General features: G+C 43.4%; 1 non-coding gene across 1 annotated transcript; it reads left to right on the top strand.

Moving 5' to 3' along the window:
* The first annotated feature begins 1,673 nt into the window (after nt 1-1,673).
* LOC150003535 (U1 spliceosomal RNA) lies at nt 1,674-1,837 on the top strand. Its single transcript, XR_016512910.1, has one exon. It is a non-coding gene; the product is annotated as a U1 spliceosomal RNA (small nuclear RNA).
* The last annotated feature ends 8,529 nt before the right edge of the window (nt 1,838-10,366 follow it).

The following is a 10,366-nucleotide window of genomic DNA, read 5'->3' as shown; positions in this document are numbered from 1 at the left end:
AGCTGGGTTCTTGTTTTATTTTTTATTTTTTTAAATTTTTTTTTGTTTTGTTTTTCTGCAGGAAAAGACAGCTGATTCTAAAAGTCATATGGAATTGGAAGAAACTTCAAAGAGCCAAAACAATCTTGAAAAAGAATAACAAAATCAGAGGAGTCACACTTCCTGATTTCAAAACTTACTACAAAGCTGCAGTAAGCAAGACAATGTGGTACTGGATAGACACAGAGATCAATGCAACAGAATTGAGAGTCCAGAAATAAACCCTTATATTTACGGCAAATTGAGTTTTCGATAAAGTTATCAATGGAAAAGGATCATCTTTTCAACAAATAGTATTGAAACAACTGCATATCCATATCCAAAATAATGAAATTGGACCTGTACTTCAAACCATATACAAAAACTAACTCAAAATGGATTGTAGCCCTAACTGTAAGAGCTAAAACTATAGAAGTTTTAGAATAAATCAGGGAAGCAAATCTTCATCACCCTGGGTTAGTCTCTTAGATGCACAAGTGATGAAAGAAAAAAAGGTAAATTTAACTTCATCAAAACGAAAAACATTTGCAATGTTCAACAAGAAAGTGAAAAGACAACCCATAGAATGGGAGAAAATATTTGTAAACCACATATCTGATAAGGGACTTGGATCCAGAAGATAAAGAACTCATACAACTCAATAATAAAACAACTAACTCAATTTTGTAAATGGGCAAAGGACCGGAATAAGCGTTTTTCCAAAGAAGATATACAAATGGCTAAAAACACAAGTAAAGAAGCCCAATATCATCAGCAAATAAAAACCAGAGATATCACTTTACACCTATTAGGATATAATAAAAATACAGATAATAACAAGTGTTCACAAGGCTGTGAAAGAGCTGGAATCCTTCGCACTGCTGGTAGGAATGTAAGGCGTAGCTGCTGTGGGAAACCGTCTGGCTGTTGCTCAAAATGTTAAACGTAGAGTTACCATATGACCCATTAATTCCAATCCTATATATATATATATATACCTAAGAGAAGTGAAAACATATGTTCACACAGAAACTTGTTCATGAAAGTTGATAGCATCGTTATTCATAATAGTCAAAACATGGCCCTGGCAGAGTGGCTCAGTTGGTTGGAGCATCGTCCCATACACCAAAAGTTTGGGGGTTCAATCCCCTGTCAGGGCACATACCCAGGTTTTGGGTTTGATTACCCATCAGGGCACTTGTAGGAGGCAACTGATCAATGTTTTTCTCTTTCTCTCCCTTCCTCTCTCTCTAAAAAGAAAAAAAAAATCAATAAACATATCCTTGGATGAGGATTAAAAATTAATAAATAAACAAATGTGAAAACAACCCACATATCCATCAACTAATAAATGGATAAATAAAACATGGTATGTGCATACAATGGAATATTATTTGGCAATCAAAAGGAATAAAATACTGCTATATGCTACAATATTACGCTAAGTGAAAGAATCAGTCACAAAGGACTGTGTATTATACAATTCCATTTATATGAAATGTCCAGAATAGGCAGATCCATGGAGATAAAAAGTATACTAGTGGTTGCCTAGGGCAGGGTAGGGGAGGCTTTGTGTGGAGTTGGGAGGAAATGGGACTGACTGCTAATACTGTTTCTTTTGGGGTTGATGAAAATGTTCTGAAACTGAATGTATTATACTTACCTGGCAGGGGAGATACCACGGTCACGAAGGTGGTTTTCCCAGGGCGAGGCTTAGCCATTGCACTCCAGATGTGCTGACCCCTGCGATTTCCCCAGATGTGGGAAACCCGACTGCATAATTTGTGGTAGTGGGGGGCTGTGTTTACATTCTTCCCTGACAGGAAAAAAACCCTGAATGTATTGAACATGATGATGGTGTCCAACAACTCTGGATCTGCTAAAACCAGTGAGTTGTACACTTTAAATGGTGAATTTTATGAAGTGGTAACCAGAATAATGACCTCCCAAAGATCCCTGTCTCCTAATCCCTGGAATCTGCAACTATGTTAGGGTACATGGCAAAGAAGAATTAAGATTGAGATGAAATTAAGGTTGTTAACCAGCTGATTTTGAAATAAGGAGGTTATCCTGAATTATCTGATGGTCCCTGTGTAATTGCCAGGGACCTTAAAAATTGGAAGAGGGAGTCTGAGGGGAGAACCAGAGAGATGCCATCATGAGAAGGACTCGTCCCAACATTGCTGGCTTTGAAGATGGAAGAAGGGAGCCAGCGGCCTGCAAACCAAGTGTCGCTGGTTCGATTCCAGTCAGGGCACATGACTAGGTTGCACGTCAGGTCCCCAGTTTGGGGTGCGAGTGAGAGGCAACCACACAGTGATATTTCTCTCCCTCTCTTTCTCTTTTCCCCTCTCTAAAAATAAATATAAACAAACAAATAAATAAATTATTTAAAAATATTTTTTAAAAAGAAGGGAACCAGGAGGCAAGGAAGGCAGGCAGGCTCCAGAGCTAGAAAAGGCAAGGAAACAGAATCCCGTAGAGCCTTCTGAGCCCTGCTGGCACCTTCAGCCTAGCCTGGCGGGATTTGTGTCAGACTTCCGAACTATACAAGTGGAAGATAATGTCATACTTCTGTGTTGTCTGAAGCCACTAAGTTTGTGCTAATTTGTTGCAGCAGCAGCAGAAACGTAATACATGTGGTATGTGAGTTATATCTCAATAAAGCTCCTTTTAAAATGATTATCATTTTAGGCTGCATAAATAGAAGTATGATGTCTAGAAGGAGGGAGGTGGTAGTCTCCTTGCAATCTAAGTGAGGCAGACTCCATCTGGAGCTCAGCTCTCAATGCCACACTCTAAGAGCAATGTGGAAAAGCCAGGAGGAGCCCAAAGGAAGGTCCCTGTGAGGTGAAAAACACAAGATGATACAGGTGAGGAACCATAAAGGGAATTGGGGCAGGGCATCCCGGAGAACGGAAGGCTGGAGAACATTCCTGTCTGCCTGTCTCTCAAGGCTATTGAGGCACTGAGGTAGGGTGAGTTTTGTGGGATGTGAGAAGACAGATGTAGGGGCAATCCGGTGTCACCTACTGACACGGTTCAGCTTACAATGAAGATAAATTTTCTTCTTTGTTTAAAACATTTTTTTCACCCAAAATACAAGTTTACTTAGAAAAAATTAGAAACATACAGATAAGCAAGAAGAAGGGAAAATAGGAAAATAAACAAATTACCACTTAATGTTTTGTTGCAATTTATTAATGCTTCTAGCTGCCCTGCCCTGCCCTGGGAAGGTAAATCCATGTCTGTCTTTTATTGTGATATTCCCAGTGTGTGGCTTAAATTCGCTAATCACGGAATGCTTGTTGACTGAATACATAATGCACACACACATTTTTTAATTTACAAAGATGGGATCCTACTGTACATATTGCTTTATAACCTTCTTTCTCCCCATTACTAATATATTATGCATTTCTTCCCAGTTCAATAAATATACATTTACATTAGGGATGTATCAGATACTGCCAGACTGCAAATAGAATTCAGGAGGTCCATGAATTTGAACAGGAAAAATTTACATCCTTATTTTTCCTTACTTCTAACTAAAATTTCTCATTTTCTTCAACTTGAATGCAGGTCACAAGCCACGGTAATATTAGCAGTATCTGTAACTTCACCACCGGTAGTGATTGTAGCTATTTTCATATCAAAATACCATAGTTTCAGGTATCTTCAAATACTGTTGACGCTCATTGCTACTTTAAAATTGCAATGGTGTTTTTAAACTTGCTGCTAGATCTTGTTAGTGAATATGTTAATAAAGCACAATATATTACTATATCAGAAACTTCAAAATATTTTGATAATTGCATTTCAATACAACTGGTCTTCTTGGGAAGCTTAAACATCTTTTATGTGTTTAAAAAGGGTCCATGGGTCTCACCTAAAAAGTCCATGGTACAACAAAGGTTAAGAAGCTCCGATCTAAACTACTGTCTTTTTTTTTTTTTTAAGATTTTATTTTTATTTAATTTTAGAGAGAGGGGAAGGGAGGGAGAAAGAGAGGGAGAGAGACATCAATGTGTGAGAGATACATTGATTGGTTGCCTCTCGCATGCCCCCAGCTAGGACCTGACCCACAACCCAGGCACATGCCCTGACTGGGACTCAAACCAGCGACCTTTTGGTTTGCAAGCCGGCACTCAGTCCACTGAGCCACAACCTCCAGGGCTAAACTATTGTCTTTTGTTTTTTTTAATTATTTTTAAACAATTTTGAGTTTATAGAAAAGTTGCTAAAAATAGTAACCTGTACTCCCCACCCAGCTTCCCCTAATGTCAACATGTTACATAATAAAAATTAATTATTGCGGGAAAGAAATTAACATTGGTACAATGTTATTAACTAATCTTCAAATCAAATCTGAACTTTCCCTGTTTTTCCACTAATGTTCTTTTCCTGTTCCAGGATCCAGTTCAGGATCCTACATTGTATCTAGTTGTCCTGTCTCCTTGGTCTCCTCTAATCTGTGGTAATTTCTGTCTTTCCTTGTCTTTCATGACCTTGACACTTCTGGATTTGTCTGATGTCTTCCCAGGATTAGATTGAGGGTGCACATCATCTAAGAATAACACAGGAGTGGTGTTGTGTCCATCTTATGGCACATGAGATCAACATGTCATTTCCCCCCTAGCAGTCATGAAGCTGAGGGCTAGGAAGCAAAGAAGACCAGACAGGTTGGAAGGAAGGCATGAAGGAAGAGGCTGGCAGAGCTAGGGCTGGAGACCTGACATGTCTGCATTATATTCAGGCCACAGAGTATCCATTATATATTTAATTAGATGTAATATAATTTACTTAGTCCCCTTCCAATAGACTTTTAGCTTATTTTCAGTTTAGGGCTCTTACAAATAGCATTCCAATAACTCAAGAGATACTGTGTGATGAGCAGAACTGCCTGAAGAAGCAAGCAGCAGCCAGGAGTGGTGATGAGGATGCTGTCCCTGGAGGCATGCAACGGCAGAGTGGCACCAGATGCCGCACCCATGTTCCCACCAAAGAGCATCTGGTGACCCAGGGCGCTAACAAAATGTGCAGGGATAATAATAAAGGATGCTCCCTTCCCCTGGATCTCCATTCAGGCACCCCTTTCGCAAGGCAGGGCTCCAGCCCCCCATTGGAGGGCGAAAAATGCTCCCCAGAATAGGCCAGGTCTGGTTAGTATTCTGAGCTGCCTGCTTCACTGACGGCTAATTGCCCCTAAGAGCTGAGATCATTGGAGGGGAAAATGCACGGTGGCCTAACCTTTGCTGGGCTCAGCCAGCCAGCCAGCCTCCCAATAGAAAGGTCTGCACTGCCACTCAGCTCGACCCCCTCTCCCTGCTGTGACTGCTAATGGAGCAGGGTGGCTCAGGGTCCCAGCGCCAGGCAGGAAGAGGCTGGGGGCTGCAGGCGAGTCAGCGCTGACCCTTATAGCTGCTGGGTTTCTAAAATGTGCAATAGAAGGTACAATCATTTTGGAAAACCATTAGGCAACATCAAGGAAAGTTAACCACATGCCTAAGCGACCCAGCCATTGCAGTCCTAGGCGCTTGCATCTGCCTAAAAAATATTCATGGAAGCTTTGTTCACAGTCACCAAAACATGGAAACAACTCAAATGCCCATTGATGGAATGGATAAATAAACTGTGATATATTCATAAAATGGAGTACTTTATGACAAAAAAAAAAGCTACTGCTACACATAAGAACATGGATGACTCTCCAAATGTTGTGTTGAATGAGAGAAATCAGACACAAAAGGCCATCCTGAATGAGCCCATGTATATGAAGTTCAAAAACAGACACACTATGGTGACAGAAATGAGAGCGATGGTTACCCTTCGGAGGAGAGTGGCACTGACTGGGAATGGGTCCATGCTGATGGGGCTGCTAAGGAGCTGTCCTACAGCTCAGCCTGGTGGCAGCTCCACGGGTGTAAACATTAAGTAAAAATTCATCCAACTGGACACTTAAGTTTTTATGGCACGTAAATTATGCTTTAATCTAACAACCACAAGAGCAACAAGAGGGGTGCGAGTCAGGGGCCGACTCTGCTGGCCCAGGGCGGTGGGGAAGGGGCAAGGAGGTGGTGACAGGTCCCCGCTTTGCCAGCACTTGCTATGTGACCTGGGCAACCAGAGCAACTTCTCCAGGCTCTTCAGCTGGAGAGGGGGCTGATGACACCTGCTGCCCTTGCCAAGTTAGTGTGAGGAGTACACGAGGGTGTGTGCATGCCTCCAGGGACGGGATTCTCATCACCACTCCTGGTGGCCGCTCACTTCTTTAGGCAGCTCTGCTCATCACATAGTATTTCCTGACTATGTGTATTTTGACTCCTAAATTGGAAACTGATGTCCGTGTATTGACTCAGCCAACATGCATTGAGCACCCACATGTGCCAAGTGAAGGACTGGGCACCTAGGACACGCAGATTAGACCCAGTCCCTGCCCTGGCAGGAAGTCTCAGACTAAGCAGGGATAAAGTCAACCAACCCCAAACAAACAAATACAAATCACGATGAGAGTTATAGAGAGCCCAACAGGCATGTAGGTGGTAAATAATCAAAGAGTAAGGTGAGGCCATGGGACGGCCTCTCAGAAGAGATGATTTAGAAGCAGAGACTTGAGGGACAGGCAGAAGGACATTCTAGGCAGAGGATTCTGAGAAGACAGAGACCCTACGGCTGGAAAGAGCCTCTGGAAGGAGCCACGTGTGTTCACAGAAATGAAGGAAGTCCTGTGTGGTGAGCAAGGGCAAGCCAGGGACTGGGGTTCATGGAGGCTGGGTGGGGGCAGACTGTGCACTGCCTGGTGGGCAGGGTAGGGGTTTGGGGTTTTAGCTGAAACTTAATAGAAAGACATTGGATAGCTTTGAATCAAGAAATAAGATGATCTGACTTGTGTTTTTAAAAGATGACTTCAATGACTAGCTACGAGCCAAACATAAAAGATTACATACGCAATGATTCCATCTATGCGAGATCTCACCAAAGTAACCAGTCAGGATGGAAGTCAAAATAGTGGTTAATGTTGAGGGTTGTGATCTTGAAGCAGCAGGACCCCTGTCCTGATCTGGGTGAGTGTATGAAAATGTAAAAAGTCGCCAAGACGTACACATAAGATCGGTCCACTTTGGGGCATGCTGTACTATCTGTGCGCTATATCTTAATAAAAGAAAATAATAACAAATTATTATGAGCTAACATTTTTCTTGGCTAACGTTATTTCTAAAAGTAAGATGTATTGAGATATAATTTTCATACAATAACAGCCCCCTTTTTAAAGGGTACAGTTGGATGAGTTTTGACAGATGTGCGCACCCGTGTAACCACCACCAAATCAAGATATAGAACATTTCCATCGCACTGCAAAGTTGCCTTGTGCCCCTTGGCAGTTGATCTCCTCCCCCGACTGCAGCCCCTGGCAACCACAGGCCTTTTCCAGACTGTCATTTATTGGAATCATTTAGTATTTAGCCTTTTGAATCTGCTTCTCTCACGTAGCAGAATGCTTTCAAAATTCATCCATGTTGAGGGTATCGATGTTTGTTTCTTTTTATTGCCAAGTAGTATATCAATGTATGGATGTATCACAATTAATTTATCCATTCATCAATTGACGGACCTTTGGCTGTTTCCAGTTTGGGGCAATTATGAATAGAGCTGTTGTAAACATTTGTATATGGGTCTTTGGTGGACATAGGTTTTCATTTCTTTTATTTTTTAATTAAAAAATATGTTATTGTTTATGCTATTACAGTTGCCCCAATTTTTCCCATTTGCCCCCCTTCACCTAGCCCCGCCCCACTCCTACAGTCAATTTCCACACCATTGCCCATGTCAATGGATCATGCATATATGTTCTTTGGCTAACCCTTCATCTTCTTACAACCAGTCCCCATCTCCCTGCTCCCCTCTTATAGCTGTCAGTCTGTTCCATGTTTCTCTGCTTCTGATTCTATTTTGCTCATTAGTTTATTTTGTTCATTAGATTCCACATGTAAGTGAGATCATATGGTATTTGTCTTTCACTGACTGGCTTATTTCACTTAGCATAATAGTCTCCAGGTCCATCCATGCTGTCTTAAAACATAAGAATTCCTGCCTTTTCACTGCTGCATAGTATTTCATTATGTAAATATGCCACAGCTTTTTTTATCCACTCATCTATTGATGGGCACTTGGGCTGTTCCCAGATCTTGGCTATTGTAAATAACTCTGCTGTGAACATAGGGGTCCATATATACTTTTGAATTGGTGTTTCAGAATTCTTAGGATATATTCCCAGGAGTGGAATCACACTGGGTCAAAAGATTTCCATTTATTTTAAGTACATATATTAGTATTTGGACTTGGGGAATATATGATAAGTGCATGTTTAAAGTTATAAGAAACTGCCACTGTTTTTCGCAGTGGTTACCAGGCACTAAATACATTATCTCATTTTATTCTCAGCATAGGTGAGGAAAGTGAGGCTCAGAGACTAAGCAACTTACCCAAAACCCCACAGTAAGTAGGTGACAGTGCTGGACCCCCAAACCCCCCAGGTAAACCCTCCTCTCAGGCTACTCCAGAGTGGCCACTGCCGTGAGTAGGGCCAGTGGGTGAGCGCTGGTTTGCCCAGAGCCAGGCTCAGACAGTTCCAGACTAAAAATTAAAGAAGAGGAGGAGTGGGGGTGGGAGAAGGAGGAGGTTGAGGAAGGAGGAGGAGGAGGAGGAGGAGGAGGAGGAGGAGGAGGAGGAGGAGGAGAAAGGAAAGCCAGCTTACATGAACATGGAGAAAACTGCCAGCTACAGACAAGTATTAATTTATTTGAAGTCAGCTGTTTCCCTCGGCTCCCGATGTCCCCCAGTCCCCTGGCAAGTTTTCAAATTAAAGTGCTAAAGACCCCCTCTCTTTTCTGACCCCTAGGTGGTGAGGGCTGGCAGGGCTGGGGCCAAGGCCAGAATATTGTCTGGAACCAGCAAACCAGAACCGCCACCCACCCCCAGCCCAGACAGACCTGGACCCGGGCTTGCTGGGAGATGGCTTTTCTGAGACAGGCTTGACCTCCACAGGGCCACAGGGGGAACAGAGGTTAATGAGATTCTGATGAACCTGCAGTTTCTATTTTGTGGGGGACGAGGCCCACAGCCTCACTAATTAAAGGGAACTGACCTGTAAAATGAGCCTGGGGAGAGATGGTGGGGCAGGAAGGCCAGATTTTTTTTTCCATTTTTAGAAATTCTATAATTTGGAAGAGGATGGTGATTAATTTCCAAAATACACTTCAGAGTCTCACCTTTCACACAACACGGCTCCCTTACAGCCCTTTGGTTTTTCAGACAAAATGTAAGAGGCTTCATAAAGCCAGAAATACTGGCAGACCCTCAATGCACCCAATGTAAGGGTTCGTGTCAGTCCCTTACAAAGACCGCCCTACAGACTTGGCTTCTCCCTGCACACACGGCTCAGCAGTAAGGTGGCTGCAGACACAGCGGGGTGAGTGGAAAGGGAAATGGGAAGCCCAGCACATGGGTGCAGGGAGGGATGGGGAACACCACTTCCATTCTCCTTAAAAAAAAAAAAAAAAAAAAAAAAGGCAGGGGTGTGATTGGTTGGAAGGGGAGAGAACAAACCCCAGAACAGGATGCACGCTCCCTAGGTGAAAGGTGGGACCAGTCCCGTGAGAGGGAAGGTCGGGCAAGGCCTGCAGCGTCATGTTCCTGCGGAGTTTCTTTCTGCCCCGCTCATAGTCCCCTCGTCCACATTCACCAGCAGCCTGATGGCTTCATGGCCCACAGCCTGCTTGAGGGAGTCTGTGATGAAGACCCCAGCTGCCTTGTTGATGCATTCTGTTCGGATGGGGAGAGCAGGCCCAGAGACTGAAAGGGATGGGCCCACGGGAGGCAGGAGAGAGCAAAGAAAGAACTCTGAGACTGCGCTGCTGTTGCTGCCCAGCGGCTAGCGTCCTGGTTGCCAGGCAACGCCTTTTATCACCTAGGTAGGATAAATAAGTAGTAAATCAAGGCAGGGAGGAGGGAGACTTGTCTCACCGTTGACTCAGCAGCCCTGAGCCTGGTCGGATAAGATTGCCAGGCATTCCGAACAACACAAACAAAACTATGACAGTGCAGGAGTGGGGGTTGGGGAGGAGGGGGGCTTGCAAGTCTGTGTGTATCCTCTCCACTAGCTGGGAAAAGGAAAACCTTGAGGCTGTGTATTCATCCTGTTACCCAGCAAAAGTGCATTCTTTCACGTGGTGCCTTGGTGTAAAACCCAACAACTAGTGTTGAGGAAAACAGGTCTTTATTTACAATATTCCAACCTTGGGGAGGGCAGTGAGCATTTCAGCTCAGAGCCCTGTTCCCCTACGGGACC

This window comes from Furipterus horrens, unplaced genomic scaffold (genome assembly GCF_987537825.1).
Source record: "Furipterus horrens unplaced genomic scaffold, mFurHor1.1.pri manual_scaffold_8, whole genome shotgun sequence".
NCBI lineage: Eukaryota > Metazoa > Chordata > Mammalia > Chiroptera > Furipteridae > Furipterus > Furipterus horrens.
The sequence above is the reverse complement of the archived record's forward strand: the minus strand, read 5'-3'. Positions and strand labels throughout refer to the sequence as shown.